Below are 26,156 nucleotides of genomic sequence, written 5' to 3'. Positions count from 1 at the left end.
CGAGAGAAGAGTCCTGTGGGGACCTTCTCCTTCTGGCTCAGTGTTCATGGGCACCCTGGGCCTCAGAGAGAGGAAGGGGCTGCTCAGGACTGAAGCCATCGTAGCAGTTGGGATCCTGATGCCTGGCCCACCCCAGCCCACTTCTGTCCCCCTGGCTGCTATAGAAGAGACCCAGGGGTCTGCGGAATGGGGAGGAGCCAGGTCAGCAGGGCACAGGGCAGCCCAGCACACAGGGCTCAGCAGTCCCGAGGGCAACCGAGGGCTAGGAGGGTGCTCGACGCAGGGGCTGAGTCCTGCCTTTTGTCCTGAGAGCTCTCTGTCACTGAGAATCTGCGCCTAGCACCCCATTCACGTCACTGAGGGCTGCCAGGGTCTCTGAACCTCTGGGGTGATTTAGAGGAGGCTCATAATTATAGCTCTTCAAAAATCATAGAATCTTGGAATCAGACTCTTATACTCTTCTCTTTTTCAACTGTAAACATATTCATCATAGGAGATGTGGAAAGTATCATAAAGGATAAAGAAATAGAAAAACAGAAATTTATCATATTCTCCATGAGAGGCAGTCACCGTTAGTGATGAGATGTAATTCCCATCAGTTGAAAGCCCAGAAACGCTGGGCATCGTTCAGTCCACTTGGAACTTGACTGTTTCTTCGGTTCTGCCTCCCTGTGCTCCCTCCACCCCCAGGATAGACAGGAACCTTTTCCCATGTCAAAACTGTTTTCAATGACCATATGCCATTTTGTTGTGGAAACATGCCACAGTGAACTGAACAGTTTCTCTCACGTTGCATGCATGTTGGTTCTATTTTATTTTCTTTTTTGAGACAAAGTTTCGCTCTTGTTGCCCAGGCCAGAGTACACTGGTGCGATCTCGGCTCACTGCAACCTCCGACTCTCGAGTTCAAGCGATTCTCCTGCCTCAGCCTCCAAAGTAGCTGGGATTATAGGCGTCTGCCACCACGCCTGGCTAGTTTTTGTTTTTTTAATAGAGACAAGGTTTCACCGTGTTGGCCAGGCTAGTCTGGAACTCCTGACCTCAGGTGATACACCTGCCTTGGCCTCCATAGGTGCTGGGATTACAGGTGTGAGCCACCGCACCCAGCCAGTTCTGTTTTCTTAATTGTATACATAACACGCAGTGAGCACCATCACAGAGAAGTTTAACCACAGATCTGAGAATCATGGAATCATTTCATCATAACCACTGTTACTCGGAATCTTTATTTCACTCTTGTTCACCACCTCTTTCCAAAAGAAATTTGAGGTAATAAAGGACAAAAGGCAAGGAAAAGTGACATGGGAAATGCACAAAGCTAACAGTCCACTAAAGCTAAACCTGCACCTATCCCATGATCTAGGAGTTCCACTCCTGGGTGCAGACCCAAAAAAATGAGTGCCTGACTCACCAAAAAAAAGATGTTCAGCATTAGCCATTCTTTATGATAATCCAAACTGGAAACAACCCAAATGCCAGTCAGCAGTACACTGGAGATGTAGATTGTGGTCCATTCACAGAGTGGAATACTATGCAGCAATGAAAAAGGACATCTGGATACAACAGCTTTCATGCATCTCACAGGTGTTAATGTTGGGCAAATGCATCAAGACCCAAAGAGTGCAAACTGTGTGATCCCTTTTACGTAAAGCAGGGATTCCCATCTCCGGGGCCATGGACTGGTACTGGTCTGTGGCCTGTTAGGAACTGGGGCTCACAGCAGGAGGTGAGGAGTGGGTGAGTGAGCAAAGCTTCATCTGTATTTACAGCCGCTCCCCATTGCTCGCATTACCCCGAGTTCCGCCTCCTGTCAGATTAGCAGCAGCATTCGATTTTCATAGGAACACGAACCCTATTGTGAACTCTGCATGCAAGGGATCTAGGCTGTGCACTCCTTATGAGAATCTAATGCCTGATGATCTGTGGTGGAGCTGAGGCGGTGATGCTGGCACTGGAGCACAGCTGCAAATACAGATAAGCATTAGCAGAGAGGTTTGACTGCACAGAGACCATAGTAAGTCAGTTGCTTGCAGACTCATATCAAAACCATATCTGTGAGTGGCGGGTGCTTAAGCTGCATCTGGTGGCAGGCTTTATAGTGGCAAGTGAGTTGATGTACTTCAGTTGTACCGCTGCATCTGGCGGCAGGCTTTACGTCAGAACCTGATGCTTATTTTAGGCTGCGTGTGGCCCGCCTGTGATGTTACTTACCACTTCTGTCCGTGCCTCTTTCCCACACTCAGCACGTGTCTCAGTCACAGTTTGGGTAAGTCCACCGGCTAACCCTAGCCAAAATGAGTAAGAAAAAAATCAAGCGTCTCTGGAGAGCTTCTTTGAAAAAGGGGAAAGGCCCAATGGTGAAACAGCAGAAGACTCAAAGAAAGTTGCATTTAAAAGGAAACAGCAAGAGCCCTGCTTCAATTACGGATTCATTGCAACAAGTGATTCACATTCCCCAAGCCCTCTTTGCATGATATGTGACCACTGGCTATCCAGTGAAGCCGTAAAACCTTCAAAACCGCTTCGCCACATGGAGACCAAGCACCTTGCATTAAAAGACAAACCTTTAGAGTTTTTCAAAAGAAAAAAAAAAAAAACACGAACACGAAGAACAGAAGCAATGATTGAAGGCCACCACTTAGTTGACTGTGTCTGCACTGAGAGCGTCACTCTTAGTGTCTACCCGCATTGCTAAAGCTAGGAATCCCTTTACTGTTGGTGGAGTTGATCCTGCCTGCTGCTGCTAAGGACATCTGTCGTGAACTTTTGAGAGAGACTGCAGTTGAAAGGGTGGCACGTGTTCCTCTTTTGGCTAGCACCATAACTAGATGAATTGATGAAACGGCAGAGGGTATTGAGGCACAATTGTTAGAGGGGATTAACGAGTCACTGCGGTACGCAACCCAGGGTTGACGAGTCTACCGATGTTGAAAACAAGGCAACAATGCTTGTTTTTGTGCATATATGTTCAGGAGGATGTGCATGAGGATGTGTTATGTGTGCTTCTGTTGCCAACCCACACCACAGCTGGTATTCACGTCTTTGCTTACATATCAGGAAAGCTGAATTGATCACTTTATGTTGGTCTGTGCATGGACGGAGAGACTGCCATGGCTGGACGGCTTTCTGGTTTCATGACTCAGGTCAAAGAGGTCACTGCTGAATGTGAGTCCACACGCTGTGTCATCCATGGAGAAATGCCGGCCAGCCAAAAAACGTCGCCTGAACTTAACAGCGTTTTGGAAGCTGTGATTAAAATGATCAGTCACGTTAAAGTACGTGGCTTTAACTCACATCTGTTCTTGCAGCGGTGCCGAAAAAATCACCTGAACTGAAGAACGTTTTGCAGGATGTGATTAAAATGATCAGCCACAGCAAAGTGCATGCCTTTAACTCACGAGGTCTGTTCTCACGGCTCTGTGAGGAGATGGACGCAGTGCACACACGTCTTCTCTGATACACAGAAGTGAGATGCTTTCTAAAGGTAGATCACTGGCCAGAGTTTCTGAGTTATGAGAGCTGCTCCAGAGATTTCTTTTAGAAAAATAGTCCCCACTGGCAGCATATTTCAGTGACATAGGATGAGTCGCAAAACTTGCTGACTTGTGCGACGTATTCAACCTGCTCAACAAACTCAATCTGTCACTTCAGGGAAGAATGACAACTGTGTTCAAGTCGGCAGATAAAGTGGCTGCATTCAAAGCCAAATTGGAATTATGGGGGTGACGAGGGAACACTGGGATTTTTGACATGTTTCAAACATTAGCAGAGATTTTGAAAGAGATAGAGCCAGGGCCTTCTCTCTTCCAGCTGGTGCATGATCACCTACCTCAGCTTTCTTTTTTCTTTCTTTCTTTTTTTTTTGAGATAGAGTTTCGCTCTTGTTGCCCAGGCTGAAGTGCAATGGCACGATCTTGGCTCACCGCAACCTCCGCCTCCCAGGTTCAAGCAGTTCTCCTGCCTCAGCCTCCCAAGTATCTGGGATTACAGGCATGCGCCACTACACCCAACTAATTTTGTATTTTTAGTAGAGACGGGGTTTCTCCATGTTGGTCAGGCTGGTACTGAACTCCTGACCTCAGGTGATCTGCTGCCTCCGCCTCCCAAAGTGCTGGGATTACAGGCGTGAGCCACCGCGCCCGGCCCCTACCTCAGCTTTCAAAAGAGCTTGAGCGTTACTTCCCAACCACCAAAGAACCCCAAACTGGGAAGGAATGGATCCGTGACCCATTTGTGGATAAGCCACGCGAATCACCTTTGTCTGTGCTAGAAGAGGATCAACTGCTTGAGACTGCAAATGACAGTGGCCCTAAAAGTGTGTTTGAGACAACTTTAAATCTCCATATGTTCTGGATAAAAGTCAAGGTGGAATATCCTGAGATTGCCACGTGAGCACTGAAAAGCCTGCTTCCATGTCCAGCATCCTGTCTTTGTGAAGCCGGGTTTTCTCTGTCTCTCTTTTTTTTTTTTTTTCCAGACAGAGTCTCACTCTGTCACCCATGCTGGAGTGCAGTGGCACAGTCTCGGCTCACTGCCACCTCTGCCTCCCAGGTTTGAGCGATTCTTGTGCCTCAGCCTCCCAAGTATCTGGGACTACAGTTCTGCACCACCACACCTAGCTAAATGTTTTTATTTTATTTTATTTTTAGTAGAGATGGATTTTGCCGTGTTGGCTAGGCTAGTCTCAAAACTCCCGACATCAGATGATCTGCCCGCCTCGGCCTCCCAGAGTGCCGGGATTACAGGCATGAGCCACTGCGCCCAGCCTGAAGCAGAGTTTTCTGCAGTGACAGCAACCAAAACGAGATGATGGAGTAGACTGGACATAAGCAACACATTTAGGGTGTCACTGTCCCCATCACCCACCCGCAGATGGGACTGTCTAGTTGCAGGAAAACAAGCTCAGGTCTCCCACTTATGCTATGTTATGGTGAGTCGTGTAATTATTTCATTATCTATTACAATGTAATAATAACAGAAATAAACTACACAATAAATGTAATGTGCTTGAATCATCCCAAAACCATCTCCCTCCCAGGTCCGTGGAAAAACCATCTTCCACGGAGCTGGTCTCTGTGCCAAAAAGGTTGGAGACCACTGATGTAAGGTACAAAACAGGCAGCATCACGTCCGAATGGGACAGCAGCAGGGAGGAGGGACAACAGCGGGGAGGAGGGACAACAGCGGGGAGGAGGGACAACAGCGGGGAGGAGGCTCTGGCGCCCTGTGCTCTGGATCCTGAACTCAGCGGTCATTGTCTGGGTGTGGATGCAGGAGGAGTTCCTCCAGCTGTACCCTTAAGACCCGCGCACATCGCTGTTTGTAAGTCGTATCTGGATAAGTAAAAAAGAAAAGGAAGCACACCAAGCAGAGCCGAAGTGACAAACTGAAACATATCTGAGCTTCCGGGAGCCAGGGCCACACCCTGGTCATCAGCCCTGTGCTTGGAGACCCAGACTCCACCTGACCCCTGTCCTCAGGCCTTTCATGGGTGGCAGTGGCAAGAGTAGGTACGAAAGCAGAATTCACACTCTGGTCCCCACAGGGTCCGCGTGGAAGGTGTGACATGACAGAGAGGCAGAATTTGGTGCCTGTGCTGCCGAGCGGGGCTGCGGTGAGTGCTCTGGGCCCAGCCTGTCCCAGGAGATGCACCCAGAACACCTGGAGGGCCCAGAGCCCTTCCCTCTGCCAGGCCCTTCATGGGAGCTGCGTGGCTGAGAGGTTCTATAGGGCAGGGGGCTGGGCCCTGGCGCTGGCCAGGATTTAAGGCCCAGCGGGCACTTCCTAACTTAGCATCCATGGCTGTCAGTCACCTGCCCATGCGTCAGTCTGCTTAAAAACAAAGGCAGCAGAGCCCTGCCTTGCGAGATCATTTTAAATGAGATCATGAACGTGAACAGAATGCTTGGTGCCGAGTAGGTGCTCAGAACGGCAACACACAGACTGGAGGCAGCCCTTCCAGAAGCACTGAGAATAGCAGGGCCAAGGGTGGGGGCAGGGATCTTGCCTGGGGACTGGGACAGCTCAGCCTGCAAGGCCAGGCTTCTCATGGGGAAGGGCTCTGCCACCCACGCAGTGTGTGATCTTGGGCCACTTGCTTAACTCCAGTGTGCCTTGGTTTTCTCACGTTTAACAGGGGATGAATAACAGGACCTCCTGGTGGCATTGTCATTGGGCTCCAGTGATGCCAATTGGCCGCAGCCCCCTTAAACGGAGCATCTGCTTGGCCAGCCTCTATCCTGTGCCCCGTTTCCAGGTCCTGCAGAGTCACCAGAGGCCCTGCTACCCTCCATCCTTCTGTGGCAGGTGGCTGAGCTAGCAGGGGCCTCCACAGTGTCACCAAAGGTTCCCCAGCCACAGGCTTCTGTCTTCCCTGCCATGTTCATGGCCTTGGGCTGGGGTGGGGAGTGTGGCGTGCAGCCCCTGCAACCTGGAATATTTTCAGCCCCTGGAATCCTGAGCATCCCCCTGAGATGGAACATGAGGCAGGAGAGTCTTCTGCAGGAAGGTGGAATTGATTCTACCCACGCACCGTCCATCCACCCATCCATCCATCCACCCTTCCATCCATACACCCTTCCGTCCATCCGCCCACTGTCCATCCATCTACCCGTCCATCCACCCTTCCGTATGTCCACCCACTGTCCATCTACCCTTCCATCCGTCCACCCACCATCCGTCCACCCTTTCATCCATCCATAATAACAGGACTTTCCGTGTTTCCTCTTTCCCATCCCACTCAGTACGTGTACACTGAGCGTCCAGGACGCCAACACTCTTCGAGACATGACCCACTCCCTACGCTCTGAGAGATGAGAGCCCAGCAGGAGGGATCGAGATTGTAGGCATGTCGGGAGGGCATAGAAGGTGCTGGTAGAGGGTAGAATTGGGGTATCTGGCCTAGTTTGGGGGTGTCAGGGGAAGCTTCTCAGAGATAGGGAGCCTCTCTAGTCTCTGGCATCCCTCCCCACCCCCAGCCCCAGAAGTACGTGGTGCCTCCTCCACTCTCAGCCTGGGCTCTGCCGCAGTGCGCCTCCTCTGGGAAGCCCTCCATGACCACTCTGGCTCCAGCAGGCCTCCCGGCCCCCATGCTTCCCTCCCGCAGGGCCTGACTCTCCCTGATGAGCCGGTGGAGGCCAGGGCGGTGTCCACCTGTGTGTAGTTAGTTCTGGGTGCTTGGCACACTGTAGGAACTTGGTAATTATTTGGGGAGTAAGTGGGTGACTTGGGCAAGAGGCAGGGGACAGAGCGACCCAGGCAGAAGGAACAGCACAGGTGGCCCTGAGGTCACCCTCAGGAGGGGATGGTAGCATCTTCCCCATCTCACTGCCTGGGGCCTGAGGCCCAAAGAGTTCTGGTACCATCTGGGAGGCACTCAGCCCCCTTTGCAGCCCCAGACTCAGGTTCAGGCTGACCCCTCGTGCTTACCCACAGCTTCCTGCCAAGGTCAAGGTAAGCAGGACTGCTTTATACCCACCCCACCCCCCCAATTCTGCCAACAGTATTTGGGAGGAGACTGGTCAGGTGCTGGAAGATGGCGTTCCTGGGGTTCCCTATCACTCCCTGTCCCCACGATCAGGCCCTTCTGGAGGCACTCATTGCCCTGCAGCCCAGGTGCAGGGGATCTGAGCAGTGTGGGGATTTGGGGCTGGTGCTGGAGCCAGGGAAACAAGCCCCAGCTGTGTGGGCACTGTGCTGGGAAACAGGCCCCGTGCACTCAAGCGCAGGTGATTCTGCAGAAAGCACAAAACCCCGTGTACTCTCAATTCCCACCCAAGGATGGGAGGGTCTCAGATTTCTAGGGGCGGCTGCTTGGGAAGCATAGACAAGTGCCTCCCATGCTTCATGTCACTCAGACGGAGTTAAATCGCCCCATTCACAGGGCGCTGGGGGAGCCTGGGTCAGACACCTGCTGCTCCTACCCAGAGCGAGCCTGTCCGTTCCCACTGGGGAAAGCTAGGTGCCCATGGGCCTCCCAACACGGAGGAGATAGATGGTAACACAGTCACACCTGAGCCAGGTCTTCAGGAAACCCAGGATTTCTGCAGCTTTTTGTGTACTTGGAGGGTTTTCCTGCCATGGTCACCTGAGAAGCAAACCTCGTTTTCACCAGTGATTTAGAGGCAGGAAATTAATACGGGAAACAGGCAAGGAGTGAGTGAGCCGTCGCAAGCACCTTTGAGGTGCAGGCGCAGCCCGGTATGCAGGAATCTCGTGTGCTCCTAAGAGGTAAGGATCGCTCTAATTCACAGAGGAGGAAACGAAGGCTCAGGACTGTGGCAGGAAGGCAGGAGTGACAGTCGAGGCCCAGCTCTTGCCTGACTGTGCAGTCAGATGCTTTCCTTCCCCAAGTCCTTCCTTCCAGGCCCCTGACTTCATTAGAGCTTCTGAACCCATGCGATGGGCTGGGCAAAGGGTTTCTTCCTCCATTCACCCATTCACTCACTCATCAGGAGCTCGGTCAGCTTGTTTCTTCCTGGCTCTGGGGATGTTCTCGAATCAGACATTCCCGTTCGAAGGCCAGGACCTCACCATCCACATCTAGCAGATAGAGGAACCAGAATGGGCCAGCATGGCCCTGTGATGCGTCATTTGCTGGTGGGCAGGCTCAGGAGTGGACTTGGCCTGGCATCTTAGGAAATTCCCTAACTCTGCTGACGCCGGCTGTGGGGTTCCTAATTTGTCCAAATACAGAGGCAATAATACAAACTTGTTATTGGTGGCAGGGCCTCCAGGTGGCCCTCATTAAGTCTCAATAGCTCCTAGAATCCAGAGGGTGCTTCAGATGACCAGAGAGGAGGAATGGATGGAAACAGACATCAGAGGTGAGCATGCCATAGTGCCCCTCCCAGCACAGGCGTCCAGCTCCTGGGCAGTGGCTCCTGGCACCTTGAGGCCCCAGAAATAAGATGCACGTGGAAAGGAACCTTATTTCCTCCCCGAATTCCCTTGAAGGGACGTGGTTTTCAGCTTCTGCTCAGGGCACCTTTGCCATCAGGGTTCTCATAGCCTGACAACACACGCCATAGGTGGAAGCCACTGGATGCTGGGCGCACAGTCCTTCACTGTCTGCAGAACAGCTGCAGCCTTTACAGATGGAGAAACTGAGGCTTGCGGGGCTCAGCATCTTACCGAAGGTGGAGCAGCAGGAGGGTAGAGGAGGGAGCTGGGTTGAAGCCAGGTTTTCGGACCCCAGGCCCAGCGCTGTTCCTTCCCTCAGGGTCCAAGTGTACTGTTGAGTCCAAAGGGCTGAAGACATTTTACTGAGCAGCTACTGTGCACCAGGCCTGGGGGTTTTCATCTGCATGAGACCCAGTTGCTAGGAGGAACTCGGAAGCCGGGCCTGGAATGCTGCAGGTGGCTTTTCCCGGTGCCCCACGAGCATGGTGCCAGGGTGCCGCTGGGCTGGATGCTTGGGCTGCTGCCACTTCTTGGACCAAAACTGGTAGAGACTAAGGTGAGAGCTGAGGGTGAGCGTCACACGGCCCAGGAGTCGCTGTCATGTGCCCGGCCACTGAGTGTGGACCCCAGACCCGGCCGTTGAAGTCTAAACCTATGTTTGCTTTACAAAGAAAGGGGGTGGGAGTGGGGCACAGCAGTCAAGGATCCCGGTGTGAGCCAGCTGCCAGGACTCTAGAGCCTGCGGGGCCTGGAGGAAGCGTGCAGCTGCCCGTGTCCCCACGAGGAGACGGAGATGTAGCTGAGCCTGCTGGAGATCGGGCCGCCCCCAGCACTAGTGGGGCCTTTCCCAGAGCCCCACATGCTCATCATTCCCAAACATTCCCTGGTACTTCCCTGGGATCTAGCTCAGATGGGGCTCTGCTCAAAACAAAATAGGGGCTTGGGTTTTTCTGGCCTCCCCGGGCCAGCTCTGTCCTAGGGATTACGGCCCTTCGGGTGTAATCAACCCCCTGTGCTTCTGTGTCCCCGAGCCCCTGGCTGTGCTACTGGGGGACAGGCACAGGGACCGTGTGCTCCTGGGGATGGGCTCAGGGACTACACGCAGCTCTTTTCTCCAGGCTTGGGGGAGCGGGTGCTGGCACGAAGGCCACAGGCAGGCAACCCCGGAGCATGTTGGGGAGCAGCGTGGAGGGCATCATGGGCAGGAGGGGCTGGCTTGGGGGGCAGAGGCGGTGCTGAGCAGGATTCAATCCGGATCTTCCATCTACTTTGTGTGCTCTTGGCTTTGGTCAGCCCTTCTGAGGATGGGGGGGGGGGGTCCCTCCCTGTTGGGGGTCCGCCTGTGGGTCCCTGCCTCAGGCCTGTGTCCTAAGCTCTGAATCCCCCTTTCTTCACTGAGTCACACGCTTCACCCTGGCCCCCAGGAATCAGCCACTCCAGCCCCACCCCATCATACAGATGGGGAAACTCAGGTCCAGCCGGGGCAAGGGTTTGCTGCTGAACCAACTCCTGCACCCCCGTCCCGGGTGTCCTCCTAGGACTGCCACTCCCAGGGAAGCCTGGGTGGTCCTGCCCTCCAAGTGGCTCCCCGACAGCTCGTGCGCTGGGCCTCAGCTCAGGGGCCAAGCTGTGGGTGAGCTGTGGGCACCCTCCTCCGTCCGTGTGCCTTGGCTGTGTCCTCAGGGCCACAGACCTCGGTGCCCTGTGTGGGGCAGCTGCTCCTAGGGCAGCCTGGAGCACACATGGGCTCTGCAGTCAGCTGCCTGGGCTGGACCGGCTTCCTCCACCTCCCAGCATTGGCAGGTGACGTTTCCCTGTGTGTTCAGTGGGATGGTAATAGTGCCTTTCCACAGAGCTGGGGGCATGAAGTCTGGGACTGACCTAGGGCGGGGTTAGTCAGGAATTGGCGAGATCCCTGCAGTTATTCTCTTGCCCCCGAGCTGTGTGTTCCAGGGTCCTCAGGCTGAGGGTGCCCCCAGGGTCCTACTGTGGATCAGGAATCTGGCAGAGCCCATCGGCTGCCCTCCAGATGGTGCCTGGCACACACTGTCCCGGTGGCCTGGATCTGTGTCCCAGGCCCCCACACCAAGTATGAGATGTTGCAGGCTCTGGATTTTCTGCCCCTGCCCCCAGTCTGGCTGGGAAAAGGGAGAAGGTGGACCCTTTGGTGGTGCTGGGACAAGGGCAGATGCTGAGCCTGGCATCCCAGGCCCTTCTGGCCCCAGACTTGCTGTCCCATATCAGGCTGTTCTGAGTCCCCAGGGCCGCATTCCCCCCACTGGGCCTCGGGCCATGTTGTGGCCTTTTCTTTCAGGGTCCTACTCATTGTCATCTTCTGTGGGAAGTGGCATCTCTGTCTGTGGTCTCACAGATGGGGTGGGGGATGGGTCTGTGCCCACTGAACAGGCAGTCCCTGGGAGACGGGGCTGCTTCTGACTCAGTGCTGTGTCCCCTGTACCTGGGGTGGGTGCTGCGTTAGTGAATGAATCAATGGCAGGTGGCCCCCCCCCAGCCTGTGCCCCTGCCGTCCTCACCTTGGCTGGTCACCATGAGCAGGTCTGTTTCCTGACCAGAATGAAGGCCCTGCCGTATCCCCCTGCCCAGCATCTAGTGGGTGCTCCCGAGCCCGCATCGAGGCAGAGGCTTAAAGTGACCGTGACCTCTGTCCACCCCTGCCCCATCCCCCTGCTAACGTGGGAAGTGGGGTTGGTGGCGTCTCACAATTTTGCATTGTGCCCACCGCAACGTCAGAGGAACAAAGCGATCCAGCTGGGTTGGGATCTGTGATTTTCAGGTCTTTGTGGCCCACCTCCTCCACCGCTGTTACTCTAAGCAGTGGAGATTAAAACCAGAGCTGAAGTAGCCTCAGGGGAGGAGGAGGAGACTGAGCTTCCTCCTGAGGTGTAGGATTGAGAGGCCGAGTCACAGAGGGATGGACTGGCCTGATCCACTCCGGGGCAAACAGCCCTGGAAGGGCACCGCCCCTGAAGTCCCCGCTGAGAGCTGGTGGTGCGGCATGACGCGGTGTAGCTTGCAGGAGGTAGCACTGCGGGGACCTCTGGAGGTCTCTGGAATCTCCCTCTGGGTGTTGCTGACTGGGAATCTTCCTCTGGGTGTTGGCTGACTGGTAGCTGGGTGGTCTTGGGCAGGTCACTCAACCTCTGATCCTCCGTTTCCTCAGGTGTAAAGGGAATGGTCATTGTGAGCACGCGCAGCATTCCTGAGTCCATGACATCAGGACTGCATGGCGCTGCGGGGTGCTGTGGATGTGGGTTGTTACTGTTCACGAATCCCGCTGCTCGTGCAGCAAACATTTGTTGAGCCTTTAAAAATTGCAATGAGTTGGAATGTTTAGAAGTTGATTAATGGAAATTAAAATTACATTCCATGAAACGACAGCCCCACCCCAAGCTTTGGATGCCTTCACATGAAGAAAGGGGTGTTGGCACCCTTCCCCTGTGTCCATCTCACCCACTCCTGGCCACATGGGCCAAGAGTTTGCCTCTAGTCCCTGAGCCTTGTCCAGCTGACCGGGGCTCTGGAAGGTCCCAGCTGCTGGGGTTAGTCTGCCTCTTCCTTCGGCCCCTTTGCCTTCTAGGTGGGGAAGCAGGTGTTTCACAGAAGTCCCTCCCTCCCAGTTATTTTTATTTGTCCACCAAAGTCTGAGAGCAGTGTTCTCTTATCCTCTCCCCGTCCTTCCCCACCCGCCACTGTTTCTCTGGGGGCCATTTGGGCAGCCTCTCAGGCGGCCTCCTTCAGCCCCTGGGATCGTCCCTGATCCCTTTCAGTTGTGCCTCATAACTTGGGACCCCAAAATCTGAAATTAAAATCCTCCTGCATCCTCTTGGCCCCCGCTGTGCGGTGAAGCCTCATTATTCCGGCTTATTAACAGGAGGACTGCGTGGACAAGGGGTGCCTGTGATGGGGCTTGCAGCGGTCGGGCGGGAGATTAGCAATGCTAATGCTGGTAATTAGGGACATGGCGCTGGCGCTGGGTGCAGGCTTGCTGGCGAATTTAAGGGCCAGATTTCCTGTTAGGAACTTGGGAATAATTAAGGTGGCTGGAGGGTGTGGACAGGCTTGCCCGGAGGCAGGTTCAGACCCTCTTGCCAAGAGGAGGTGCGGAAAAACTGGTGATCTAAGCCCATGGCACCTGCCCTGGCGGAGGTGCGGCATCTTAAGCACTTCTGCATTTCACAGATTGCTTTTTACAGAAGGGGAAACTGAGGCCCAAGGTGGCAGTGGCTTGCCTGAGTCCCCACCCCACTGGCCCCTGGCTGTATTTTGAGGATGGGGACTTTATTGTTGTCCCCACCACCTAACTCTGGGCTTTTTGAGTTTTTGATAGATACATCACTCTTCCTGCTTAAAGCCCAGAGCCCAACCATGTCTTACTCATCCTCACCTCCCTGGGCCTCTGCAACCTCCTCCTGGTCTCCCTGCCTCTGTGGGCAGCCTCTTCTTCATCTTGTATTACTGGGCAGCTCCTGGACTGCAGGGCTCCCATCTCTACCCGTCTCCCTCTTCCTCAGACCCACCCTCCTGCAGGTGGCCTTTGCTGCCTTCGGCCCTATCCCTTCGCCCCTCCCTAGCCCTGCTCCCACCCATCCCCTGTGGCCGTGACTTCTCCTGGTCTCCTCGTTGGTGCCGGGACAGGACGGGCTGGGTGTCCCACAGTTACCCCCGCCCCACGTCTGGGAACCCTACTTAACTTCCAAGACAGCGCCAGCATCTCCTTCACCCCTTCCTGGTCCCCACTGTGCTCACAGATGCGTTGAGCCCCCTCTGCCGCCCCCACCTGGGAAGCTCGTGGGAGGTCCGGTGGGAGAACCTTGGCGTTTGCTCAGTGCGCAGTGCTTCCTGCATTTCATTGAAACTTTGCGGCAACTTTGCAAGGTGACAGGTGAGGCCTCAGGTGGGGACACCAGTCACACATGGCAGTCCTGGGGCAGAGCTCAGACGTATTTTACCCACAGCCCTCTCTCCTTCTCCACTTACCTCACTGCACCCTGGAGCTGCGGAGTCTCCCCAGCCGTGGGTGAAGGAGTGTCTCCTGCCTCTATGGGTCGTGCAGCTTCCCGCAGTCCCTGGCTCATCACAGCAGCCTGCTTTTGGCTCAGCGGGAGTCTCCCTCTTCCCCAGCCCTGTCTGAGCCGATCTTGAGTTTTCTACTGGAGGCTCCTAAGGGGCCTTGGCAGAAGGCAGGAAGGGCCTGCGCTTGTGCAGCTGCTGCAGATGGTCGGTGCCGGCTCTGAGCTCACGCACTGGAGGTGCCATGTGTGTGCAGCCCAGCAGCCTGGTGGAGGTTTTGTGAAGTCCTTGGTCTTTTTCAGTCCTCCACCAGCTCCTGCTTTTCTGCAGGTCCAGGTGCTATCAATGCATAACAGAGAAGCGAGACACGAGTCCTTCCTTAGTGCCTTCCTGGTCATCAGTGAGGCCAGAGTGCATTTATTTCCATAATGGCGCATCCAGATTTCCTGCCCCATATTCAGTGCCACCCAGAACCTGTTCCTGATCCTGGTCCTGGGTCTCCTCCTAGAGATGGCACCTTATTTTTCAGGCCCTCATTGACATAACTATGAATATTGATTCCATTCCAGATGAAGCATCTTAGCCATGCAGCTGCCATAATGAGGGTCTATCAGTGCTGCCCCTGAGAGGGCATAGGTCTGTGCACCAGCCGGGCTCCTCCAGCTGCCCCCTTGGCCCTGCCTTTCTATGAGGGTTGGAGCTGCAGCTCTTGTCCTTCTTACAATATATAGATTTTTTGGGCACAGTGGCTCACGCCTGTAGTCCCAGCACTTTGGGAGGCCAAGGCGGGCGGACCACTTGAGATCAGGAGTTGATACCAGCCTGGCCAACATGGAGAAACCCTGCCTCTACTAAAAATACAAAAATCAACCATGCATGATGGCAGGTGCCTGTAATCCCAGCTACTCCGGAGGCTGAGGCATGAGAATGGCTTGAACCTGGGAGGCAGAGGTTGCAGTGAGCCAAGTCCGCGCCACTGCACTCCAGCCTGGGCAAGAGAGTGAGACTCTGTCTCAAAAAAACAAAAAACTGGGCATGGTGGCAGGCACCTGTAATCCCAGCTACTCGGGAGACTGAGGCATGAGAATGGCTTGAACCTGGGAGGTGGAGGTTGCAGTGAGCCGAGATCGAGGTACTACACTCCATCCTGGGTGACAGAGCGAGACTCTGTCTCAAAAATAAAATATATAGATTTTTAAAATTTGAGATAAAATTTACATACATTGAAATTCACAGATTTTAATTGTACTGCTGGATGAGTTTTGACAGTTGTGTACACCCAGGTAACTTATACTCCAAAATAGAGCATTTGCATCACCTCAGAAAATTCTGCACCTGCGCGATCCGTCCTGCAGAGCACCCGCTGTTGAGATTTCATCACCAGGGATTAGTTTTGCTGCTTCTTGAGCCTCATGTCCGGGGAGGCCTGCGGCCTTTGTGTGGGCTCCCTTCATTCCACGCGGTGCTATGAGGCTCCTCGGTGTCATCGAGAGTATTCGTCATTCTTTCCCTGCGTGTTTCTCAGTGGCATCCCGTGGCATGGGGGTCCCACAGTAGGTTTGCCCACTCACCGGTTGATGGACATTTGAGTTGTTTTCCCTTTTAAGAGATTATGAATAAAGCTGCTCCGAATTTTCATGCACACGATGTTTTGGGGATACAGGTTTTCATTTCTCTTGTGTAAACACCTAGGAGTGAAATTGCTGGGTCAGAGAGCACAGGTGTGTGTTTAATTTTGTAAGAAATGACCCAACTATTTTTTGAAGTGTTTGCACTGCCTCCCACTCCTGCAGTGGTTTGTGAGAGAACCGGCTACTCCTTGATGGCCCAGCTCAGCCCACTTGGGTCTCTGTCCTCAGCGGCCCGCACCTGTGCTGAGTGTGCACCTGTGTTCACACCTGGCGGCCGCCTGGCTGTGATGTCTCTCTCTCTCTGCCCAGCCTTTGAGGCTCCTTTCTCCCTGGAACTTGGTCCTTCAAGGCTTTCTCGTAGTCACTGCTCTTGGGGATGAATAGGATTTTTATTTTGTCTGGGTGTGTCTTGATGTTACCATGGAGTTAAAGTTTTCTCATCCTTCCGCTTCTTCAGCAGAAGTGAATGTTCAGCCGGGTGCGGTGGCTCACGCTTGTAATCCCAGCACTTTGGGAGGCCGAGGCAGGTGGATCACTTGAGGTCAGGAGTTCGAGACCATCCTGGCCAACATGGTGAAACCTCACCTCTACTAAAAATACAAAAAAGTAGCTGGGTGTGGTGGCGGGCACCTGTAATCCCAGCTACTCAGGAGGCTGAGGCAGGACAATCCCGGGAGGTGGAGGTTGCAGTAAGCCGAAATTGCGCCATTGCACTCCAGCCTGGGCAATAAGAGTGAAACTCCATCTCAGAAAAAAAAAAAAAAAAGAAAGAAAGAAAGTGGATGTCCACAACTTTTGTCTTAAATTGCAAGTTTCCTGTAGAACAGCATTGTCTAATAAAAGCGCAGTGATAGCCATATGTGTAAGTTTAAATCTTCTGGTAAGCCACAATAAAAAAAGTAAAAAGAAACAAGTGAAATTAACCTGGGGGGGGTGAAAATCATTTTAATAATTATTTTATGTAATCCAATATGTCCAAGATATTATTTCAGCATGTACTTCGTTTTTAAAATATTAATGAGATACTTTAATATCTTTTCATGAGTCTTTGAGGTCCCACTTGAAACCCATCTCAGCTCAGGTTGGCCACTTGCAAGGGCTCACCAGTAACGGATGGCAGGAGGCGGTCCTGTCTCGAGGGGGCAGTGAGGCGTCCAGGTGGGATGTCACACGCAGATCTGGAGCTCGAAGGAGAGGGGCTGGGGACAGGAGGTGACGGGGCTGCCGGTATACAGGGAGACATGAGGGTCACAGGCCAGGAGCCAGCATTTCTGCTGGGCCAGAGAGACAGTCGGCCTGAGGCTGCGGCCTCTCTACAAGGAGCCGCCTTCAGAACCAGGCGGGACCTGCAGCTTCCCCTGTGCCGTCTCCACTGGACGTGGCCAGGGAGGAGCACTCCAGGGCTCATGCAGGTGACAAGGCAGACCCCACAGCCCCATTCCATAGCTCTCCCGGGAGGGGGCTTGGCCCATTCATCCCAGGAGTGAAGACAGCAGCCGGGTTCTTCAGGACCCTCCAAAGAGATGTTCTCCATGGTATTCGGAGGACAAGGAATGTTTCCGCCTCTCCTAGTACATTTAAGTCAAAATCTAAAGCTTATTTTCAACACGTTATTTGCACAGTTAGAAGTGCTGTTCCTTCTAAAAATACCCAGCAGAGAGAACAGAATGTGGTGTGTCTCCTGGGCAGCACAGCGTGGCGCCGGGCTCAGCTCTGGGCCCCAGCCCAGAGTGGGTTTGTGCGAGGTTGGAGCTTCCCCGAGGAGGGCAGAGACAGGGCAGAGCCACCCCTTCTTGAGCTGAACACTTTTCTAGTCTCGCTAACTGTGCTCCCCCTGTGAAGCTGGCATCAACATCTCCGTCTTACAGATGAGGAAACTGAGGCTCAGGAGGTTAAACAGCTTGAAGTCACAGCTGCAGAAGGCCCTGTTGCCCTCTCCTATGAGACCCGCCATTTTTTTGGGGCCTCCAAGGTGCCAGGTGTGAGCCGTGTGCTTCTGTTTTTGTTTGTTTGTTTGTTTTTGAGGCGGAGTCTTGCTCTGTCGCCCAGGCTGGAGTGCAGTGGCGTGATCTCGGCTCACTGCAAGCTCCACCTCCCAGGTTCATGCCATTCTCCTGCCTCAGCCTCCCGAGCAGCTGGGACTACAGGCGCCCGCCACCACGCCCGGCTAATTTTTTGTGTTTTTAGTAGAGACAAGGTTTCACAGTGTTCACCAGGATGGTCTCGATCTCCTGACCTCGTGATCCGCCCGTCTCAGCCTCGCAAAGTGCTGGGATTACAGGCGTGAGTCACCGCGCCCGGCCATGTGCTTCTATTTTAACTGTCAGGGCAAACCTGTGTGAACGTTAGTTCTCCCTGTTTACAGAGGAGGGAAACTGGGGCTCGGGGAGTTTGAGTAACTTGTTCAGGGTCTCATAACCCTTAGGTGGCAGGACTGGGGTTTGCTCTCAGATCTTTGGGCTATGTTCCTGAAGCTTCCAGTTAGACGCAGGTCAGAGGGAGTGTGTCGGGGACAGGGGTGACCACTGGACCAATTGCCGTGATCCTTTTTCTCTTGATGAAAGTGAATATACTGCATGAGCGTGTGTGTTTAACCAGCCACGGAGATATCAAAGGCCCTGGGAACTTCTGGAGTAGAGCAGGGACTGTCCTCCTCTCCAAAGCCTAGCGCCACATGTCTTCTCTTCCCATGCTCCTGGCAGGTCTCAGCGAGGGCTGGGACACTTCCCAGGATGGCCTGGTGGGGCCTGCTGACCTTTCGGTGGGTCTGGAGTTAAGCAGCCAGACCAGGAAAGAGTGAGGACCAGACAGGGACAGGGGATGTGGCCATCCCAGACACTTTGCAGAAGTGGGGGCAGTGGGGACTTTGGACGAATCAGAAGCTTCTGGCTGAGGGGACCTTTAGTTCTTCTAACCCCAGACTCGGGGGACTCCAGGACTCTACACTCTCCAGTTATGGGCCCACGTGATGTTACCCTTGGCTTGGAAACTCCTAGAGCCCCAGTGCCTACCTGCAGAGTCGAGACAGCTTAGCTTGATGGGTGTGGCCTGTCCATGTGCTGACGCCTGGCCGTTCCCAGATGGACCTGACGCCCTGGCAGGGGAGGGCTCTGTTCCTGACCACGCCATCCTGGTATACCTCTAGACTGTCCCTCTCTGCCTGGGATGATGTTGTCCCTTCTTGGCCTGAAAAAACTCCTGCTCGTGGAAGTCCCTTCTGTTGGATGTGGACGTCTGTAAGGAGTCTCATTCATGTTTGTTGTGATGATGTCATCGCTCCTCTATGTGCCTGTCTTGTCTTAGGTCGCGTGCGGTGATGGGTGGCTGGGTACCAGGCTGTTCTAACATCCTCACCGCCACGCTCCAGGACAGGGGAAGCAGGTGGGCGAGGTGCAGGTGAGGGCCGGCGGCACCTGAGAGTCAGGAGGAAGTGGCCGATGGGACTCTGAGCCCCGTGCAAAGGCCCCCTGCCTCGTGGCAGCCACCACTGACTCTGGGTCAGCAGTCCCCAGGAGGGGACGGGCTGCCATGCACACGTCAGAGGAGAGGAAGCAGAGGTCAAGAAGGGCCCCTCTGGTCTTGTGGTTACACATGCCATATATTTTCTTGTTAGTTTTCACCAGGAAGTCCCTCAAACTTCGTGGAAATGCAGCGACTGTTGAGCATGGCAGGATCTCAGTAAATAGACAAGGACGCTTCACGAGCCCATGGCCTGTCTCCCGGGGACTGCCAGAGCCTTCCCTGTGGTTGTGTAAATCATTTGTATTCAGTTACTGTGCCCAGAAAACCCTTCCCTCGCGGTGCAGGGTACACACAGATTCATTCCTCACTTGCTTGGGGCAGTCATGTGTCTGTCTCTCTGTCTCTCTGTCTGTCTGTCTCTCTCTCTCTCTGTCTGTCTGTCTCTCTCTCTCTCTCTCTCTCTCTCTCTCTCTCTCATCTGCACGACGAGCTCCAGATACTCGTCTCCTGGAATGGTGGAGATGAACTAGGCATGGAGGTGCGTGACCAACCTCAGACGGCTCCCCAACCCCACTTACCGCTTACCCCTTCTATGTAGCTGAGACCTTCCTGTGCACTTCTGTTGAGTTGCAGGCAGCACGTTCTGATGCTCACTTCTGGTCTGTTTCTCCAGATCGCGGGCAGAACCTCTCATCTGTGCACAAGGGACCCAGCACGGGGTAGGTGTGCAGTGAACACTTGCTGAGTTTAGTCAGTGCCAATGGCTTCAGGAAATAGAAGAGGCCGAGTGCAGTGGCTCACGCCTGTAATCCCATCACTTTCGGAGGCCGAGGCGGACGGATCCCCTGATGTCGGGAGTTCGAGACCAGCCTGACCAACATGGAGAAACCCTGTCTCTACCAAAAATACAAAATTAGCCGGGCGTGGTGGCACATGCCTGTAATCCCAGCTACTTGGGAGGCTGAGGCAGGAGAATCGCTTGAACCCAGGAGGCAGAAGTTGCAGTGAGCCGAGATGTGCCAGTGCACTCCAGCCTGGGTGACAGAGTGAGACTCCATCTCAAAAAAAAAAAAAAGAAATAGAAGAGACCTGAAGCTGTTTCCACAGCAGGACGGGAGCATTTGCCAATCCAACCAGAAGTCCGTCCCCGAGGACAGGACCTGCTCTCCTTGGCGAGTGCCTTGTTAGAATGCGGGGCCCCCTTTGAGGGGCTTGTGGGCATCTCTAGGGTTGCTGGAATGTTCTGTATCTTGGTCTGCACGGTGGTTACTTGGGTGTAGATGTTTGTCAAATCCAGTGAGCTGTGGCCTAAGCTCTGTGCCATTCGCTGGAAGTAAAATGGGCCCTTCCTCTGGAGGGCCAGGGGTTGGGGATGGGGTGACTGGGGTCCACCCACCCTTGCATCCCTGCCCACACCAAGGCTAGCTCCGGGAGGCCTCTGCAGAGAGAGGAGCACCTGCTGGGCCATCATCGGCATTCCGTGGTGCAGGTGCAGAGGTGCACCCTCAGATTCCAGGCCGTCATCAGCGTTCCGTGGTGCACCCTCAGTTAGATCCCAGGCCGTCGGAGGTGGGGATGATGAAGCTGAGGCCAGCGGGACTGTGTGAACCCATCTTATATGGGAATTAGATCTTCTCAATGACCATCTATTTTACAGAGGTCTGGAGGTCAGTGGGGACAGGCAGCTAGAGGCACTACCATCGATTGGATTTTGCTGCTACTGTGATTTGTTTGGAAGATGTGTGCCTGGTGGTGGCGGCCACTCCAGATCCAAGGGCCCAGGTTGGGGGTTCAGGGCCCCCTGGCTAGGAAGGAATAAGGACACTCATAGTGGGTGAGCAGTCTCGTGACACAGGGACGAGTAAGTACCAACCACTTGTGTTTTTCCTCTTACCCCAGGCTCAAGAGAGGCAGCGCCTCTCCTCTCTGGGGTGGGGCATTCGTCCCCCGATCTTCCCTCTCCTGGCAGCCCTTGCAGCAAGCCCATGGCCCCTCTTAAAGATCAGATTTTGCTGCATCTTTAGGAAACAGATGAGCAGAGGGAAAACTAACCTCTGGGTCTTCCCAGCGGAGGTTCGAGGCCTCCAGCCTCTGCCCCAGTTCCTCTGTGCAGTGACACGGCCTCACCTATCCTCTCCAAGGCCTCAAAGCTGTGTCTTTCCCTATGCCCTGCCTTCCTTCCTTCCTGGGGGACGCAGCTTAAAGATGTCCCTCCTGTCCAGCCCCTCCCTGGATTTTGGACATTCCCAGCAGGCTGCTGGCTGTGCCAGTCCTTCTCCGAGAGCAGGGCCCATGGTGGGAGGGATTGCACAGGAGGCTCCTGGTGGGCTCCTGGGCCCCTGGAGTCCAGATCTCTTCCAGATGGTATGTTTTCCAGTTGAGTAGATGCAGACGTGGCCGTTTTAGCTGGTCTCACGGACACCCTCCACGGCAGAACTAGTGTGACCTCAGAGGCTGCCACTTCCGTGCAGAAGTTTCCAGAATACACCTCTACACATGCGCCTGTGGTCACTGGGGACCTCACAACCATTTTTTGGCACCCCCTCCCTCAAGATCACAACCCCCAGTCCTTAGTTCATGATGCCACTCAGAGTGTGTGTTTTTTTGTCTGGCACTTTTTGATTAAGAGCAGCTGCCTGTAAAGGCCTCTGCGATTGGTTAAGTGGCCCTGGGCAGCCTGCCTCGGCCGGCCTGGCTTTGGTCAGGGTCACCGAGACCGAGCCGGATGGGAGCCGCCTGCGCCTGGCAGCCGGGCCACAGCGGTCGCATATCTTTGTTCCCGCAGTGCTCTCAGTTAACAGAATTGCCTTGGAGCGAGACATGAGCAGCATTCTGGAGTCAGAACTTTAGAAAATGACTCTTCGGGTGGTCATGGTGGCTCATGCCTGTAATTCTAGCACTTTGGGAGGCCGAGATGGGTGACTCGCTTGATCCCAGGAATTCGAGGCTGCAGTGAGCTACGGTTGCGCCACTGCACTGCAGCTGGGGCAACAGAGCGAGACCTGGTCTCTGAAAAGAAAGAAAGAAAATGACTCCTTGTGGGGCTTGCTGAAGCTGGCTTTGGAAGAGGGTTCCAGCATTGAGGTCTCCTAAGAGTCCCCTGGGCGTAGCTCACCTCTCCGGAGCTGCTGGGTATCAGGGCTGTCCCCAGCACCCTGGGAGAGAGCAGGATTCAGGATGGAGAAGGGCTGCAGGCCCCGGACAGCTGTTCCTGGCAGGAGAAGATACCGAGGTCCAAACAGACCTCTGTACCTCGGGGTTGGGGGGTGCCGCCCTTGCGCCCTGCCCTTTCAGGGGCTTGGCCAGCAACCTATCCTGTCAGAAGAGGTGAGAGCCCTTCTGGTGCCTGCCCCAGAGTGCTCTGCCTGACTCACACTCAGCTCCTGGGCATGGATGGATTCAAGGCCCCTGGTGGCAGGCCCCTCCTCTCCTCCTTCACTGTCCACCTTTGGGAGCTGTAGCCTCCAGTGCTCTGAGCCTCTTGGCACCCCTGCTGCTGGTGCCTCTGCCCCTCCCACCACCCTCCTGTCCCGCCTCCCGACTCCTATGTGCTTTCCTGACTGCCCACTGGTAACATTCCGGTCCAGCTTGCAAGGTGCCACTCAGACACCCCCTCCTCCAGGGAGCCTTCCTGCTTCCAGCTGTAGACAGAGCTCCCTCTGTCTCCTTCATGCATATTTATTTATTATAAAATATACAAAGGGCCCTATAGTAAGCCTCCACATGTTCTCCACCCAAATGGGTAAACAGGGAGGTTGGGCAGTTTGCTTCTGATCACTTTCTTAAAGGCTAGAACACGGTAGAGGCAATAGGCATCCTCCAGCTTCCTCCTCTCCCTCTCCCCTCCACAGGGGCAGCCACAGTCATGACTTGGGGATAGACCCAGCTCTGGTTGTGTGCGTTTATGGGACACCAGCAGGCCACACCCGCCCCAGTACTGGCTTTGCCTGAGTGGATGGAGTCAGGCTGTGCGCAGACGCAGGTGCTCATGTTGTTCACCCCGAGGGGTGTCTTCCACACTCTTGGTGACCCGGGCAAGTCTGGTTTCTTCCCTCTGGCTGCTGGGAAGTTTTCCATTGTATGAGAACTTTCTGGTTCCTCTTTTCCCTCCTAGTGACAGTGGGTGGATCCCAGCTTTCCTGGTTGCAGGTGTTGCAGGGGTCCTTCCTGGAACTGCAGGCCTGGGCTCGCTGCCTCATCTCATCTTCGACCTGTCGCCTCCCCTCCCTCCAGCCCGGTGGACCCTCGCATCTCTGTGGGTCCCTCAGGCCTGCCGCCTCATGCTGCATTTCTGTGGGTGTGTCTTGGCCCACAGAGGCGCGCAGGACTGAGAGGCAGCGGCACCATTGGAACGACTCAAGTGCCAGTGCCACCGGCTGCTGTTAGAGCACCTGTGTGCCGGGCATCTCCTGGTACAGGGACCTCCCCTCTGGTCCTTGTAACAGCGACAGCAGTTCTTGCCCTCTTTCTTTGGAGGTGGGGGAGCAATGAGTCTGGCATGACCAGCGCCAGTGCAGGAGTCAAATTCAAATGCACATGGGTTGGCCTCCCCATGGTGGTCTTTGTTGCAGGTGCGCCGGGCATGGTGGTAAACGCACGTGGGCTGGAGGAGGCACAGGGCAGCCAGCTGAGACCAGAGCAAGTGGAATTTGCCTGGATTTTCACATGCACTTGCCGTGGCCCTTGCTGGTCCCTCCTGGATGAGCTTGGGGCTCATGAAGGCGGGATGTCTGGATGAGGGTGGGGGACACCAAGTGGGGACATAAAGGCCAAGCCTAACCACATTCTCATGCAGCAGCAGCGGCCCGTGCAACCAGCTCGTTCGTTCCTGACAGTGATAAAGGCAGCAGTTGGATTTCATCTGTGAATAATGAACTGGTTTCACATGACAGTAAAAGTGGTGCTCATGTTATATTAATATTTATTAGCGGTTATTGATGTTGGAACTGACTTGTTATCTTTGCCACACATCACAGCAGTTCTCTAAAGATGCAAGGAAAATTGCAACTCGAGAAGCAATTAAATCGCCGTGCTCTGTGGCTGTGCGCGTGGCGGCTGGGCCATGTGGAGAGGAGGAGAGCAAGGCCGCCTTCCATGGGGGCTTCTGGGAGGCCTGGGGCTGCCTCCCCTCTCGCCTCCCTAGCCTGGTGAAGCTCAAGTGTCCAGAGGCCTGTGGGTCCTCAGCCCCGGCAGTGGGGCCTCAGCGGTGAGGGGTGGGGGGCCTCTGCAGCCCCAGGGCCTGAATGGTGGGTGAAGACTCTGGAGAGCCTGGTCCACCCTTGTCCAGTGAGGGTCTCCATGGGAAACACGGCCCACTGCGAGGAAGCAGCCACAGAAACCCAGCGCCTTCTGTAGACAATTGTCCTGGTTTCTTTAAAAAGTTCCTTTAAGCCATGTGTGTTGGCTCATGCCTCTAATCCTAGCACTTTGGGAGGCCAAGGTGGGCAGATCGTTTGAGGTCGGGAGTTTGAGACCAGCCCGGTCAACATGGTGAAACACTGTCTCTACTAAAAATACAAAAATTAGCCAGACATGGTGGTGGGCGCCTGTAATCCCAGCTACTCGGGAGGCTGAGGCAGGAGAATCACTTGAACCCGGGAGGCGGAGGTTGCAGTGAGCCGAGATCACGCCATTGCACTCCAGCCTGGGCGACAGAGCAAGACTCTCAAAAAAAAAAAAAAGTTCTTTTCATGGGAAGAAGGGATGCTGTGGGGCTGTTCTAAATGGAAAGAGGCAGAAGAGACCCACAAATGACAGGGGTCGTCCTGGACCAGGTCCTGCTTGTAACCAATGGGAGTTAGACTGTGGCCTGGCAGTTCGAGGACGGCGGACGTGAGGCTGGTGTTGCCGTATGGGGCGAGTCCTGGTGGTGCGTGCTGAAGCGGGGCTGGGAAGAGCTGAGGGGTCCCGCACAGCTGATGTCAAAGCCAGCGCTGGAACCCCTCTGCCCTGGCAGAGCTCCAGAGCCAAGTCCCTAGAGCGCTCAGAAACATTTATTAAAGACAGATTTTTCCAGAGCCACGTGTGGCTTTTGCCCTGGAAGGTTGTAGGGTCTGCACCAACACCTGGCTCCTTCCCGCTGTCTCCCCGTGTCTGAGCTTCCTAGAGATTTCCCCAGCCGTGCCCCGCCCCGCCCCAGACTCAGCCATGGCAGGAAGAATTTGAAGTTATCTTTGACTGTTATGGCCCGTTTTTTACCCCCTATTAAAATGCTTGGAGCTGTAAACGTAGTCACAAGCTCATTGATCTTGAAGTAAGTGCGGCTGTAAACTACCTGGTGCTGGTGAAATCGAGTCTGAGATGATTGTTTCTGCTGGTGTCAATAAATTCCAGCTTGGAGCAGAAAGGTCAGCCCTTGCCAGAAAAAAATGGCTTTCAGCTCGCTAATTAAAGGTTTGTAGGGAAGTGGAAGAACGCACTCGGGTAGGCTTGGAGTGAAGAAAACACGTAGAGATTGGAGAGCCTGAAGCTAGCTTAGCGTTGGCGGAGAATGGACGGTTGTTGGAAGGGGATGGCAGTGTTCGAGAAGGAACCCACCGTCCCCAGGGCGGTGAGGAGGGGGCCCTGCAAGGCAGCCCTGTTTGCAGCAGACTCTTCCCCAGATAATGGGGACTTTGGACTTTGACTCAGAATCGTCTCTCCTTTGGTGCTGGGGCTGTAGGTCCATGGTTGCAGAGGCCACTCTTTCTGCCTACCCAGCTAAGGGTGCTGGATACTTGAGGGCACCCCATATTTGCTCCCTGAAGAGCTGCAGGGCACCTCGAGTCCCAGGCAGGGGCACACATGCCGCTCTCAGGTTGGTTTGGAGTTTTGGGGGGACGCGCATGGCCAGGCGCTGTTTGTTGCCGGCCTCCTGCAGGTGTGGACGTTTCCCCAGGGCGGGTTGTGTCCCTTTCTTGGTAACTGACTAGGGAGGATCAAGTGGAAATAGCTCTTCCTGTCATCTCCTCACCTCTCTCTCGGGGTTCTGCCTCTCTGCCGCCTCCGTCTGTCCCTCTCCTTTGGGTCTCCCCTCCTTTCCCTGTCCCCGGCTGTGAATTTCTAAAGTAAGGGCACAGGAGTTGTCAGGGTCCTAAGTCAGGAGGGAGCGTCGAGCCTTGACCAGATATGAGGCCCAGAAACACAGACACA

At 54.6% G+C, this 26,156-nt stretch overlaps 1 protein-coding gene across 7 annotated transcripts in view; it reads left to right on the top strand.

Annotated features, from left to right (window-relative positions):
* Positions 1 to 26,156, top strand: part of PHF21B (PHD finger protein 21B) — a 130,149-nt gene that overhangs the window by 57,897 nt on the left and 46,096 nt on the right. For 2 of the 7 annotated variants that reach the window (XM_063807689.1, XM_063807690.1), the window contains exon 3: positions 19,699 to 19,744. The exons of the other annotated variants lie outside the window; for them this stretch is intronic. The gene's annotated coding sequence lies outside the window, so the exon portion shown is untranslated. The remainder of the gene's footprint in view (positions 1 to 19,698; positions 19,745 to 26,156) is intronic. 7 annotated transcript variants of the gene reach the window in all.

Source organism: Pan troglodytes, chromosome 23, assembly GCF_028858775.2.
Source record: "Pan troglodytes isolate AG18354 chromosome 23, NHGRI_mPanTro3-v2.0_pri, whole genome shotgun sequence".
NCBI lineage: Eukaryota > Metazoa > Chordata > Mammalia > Primates > Hominidae > Pan > Pan troglodytes.
The sequence above is the reverse complement of the archived record's forward strand: the minus strand, read 5'-3'. Positions and strand labels throughout refer to the sequence as shown.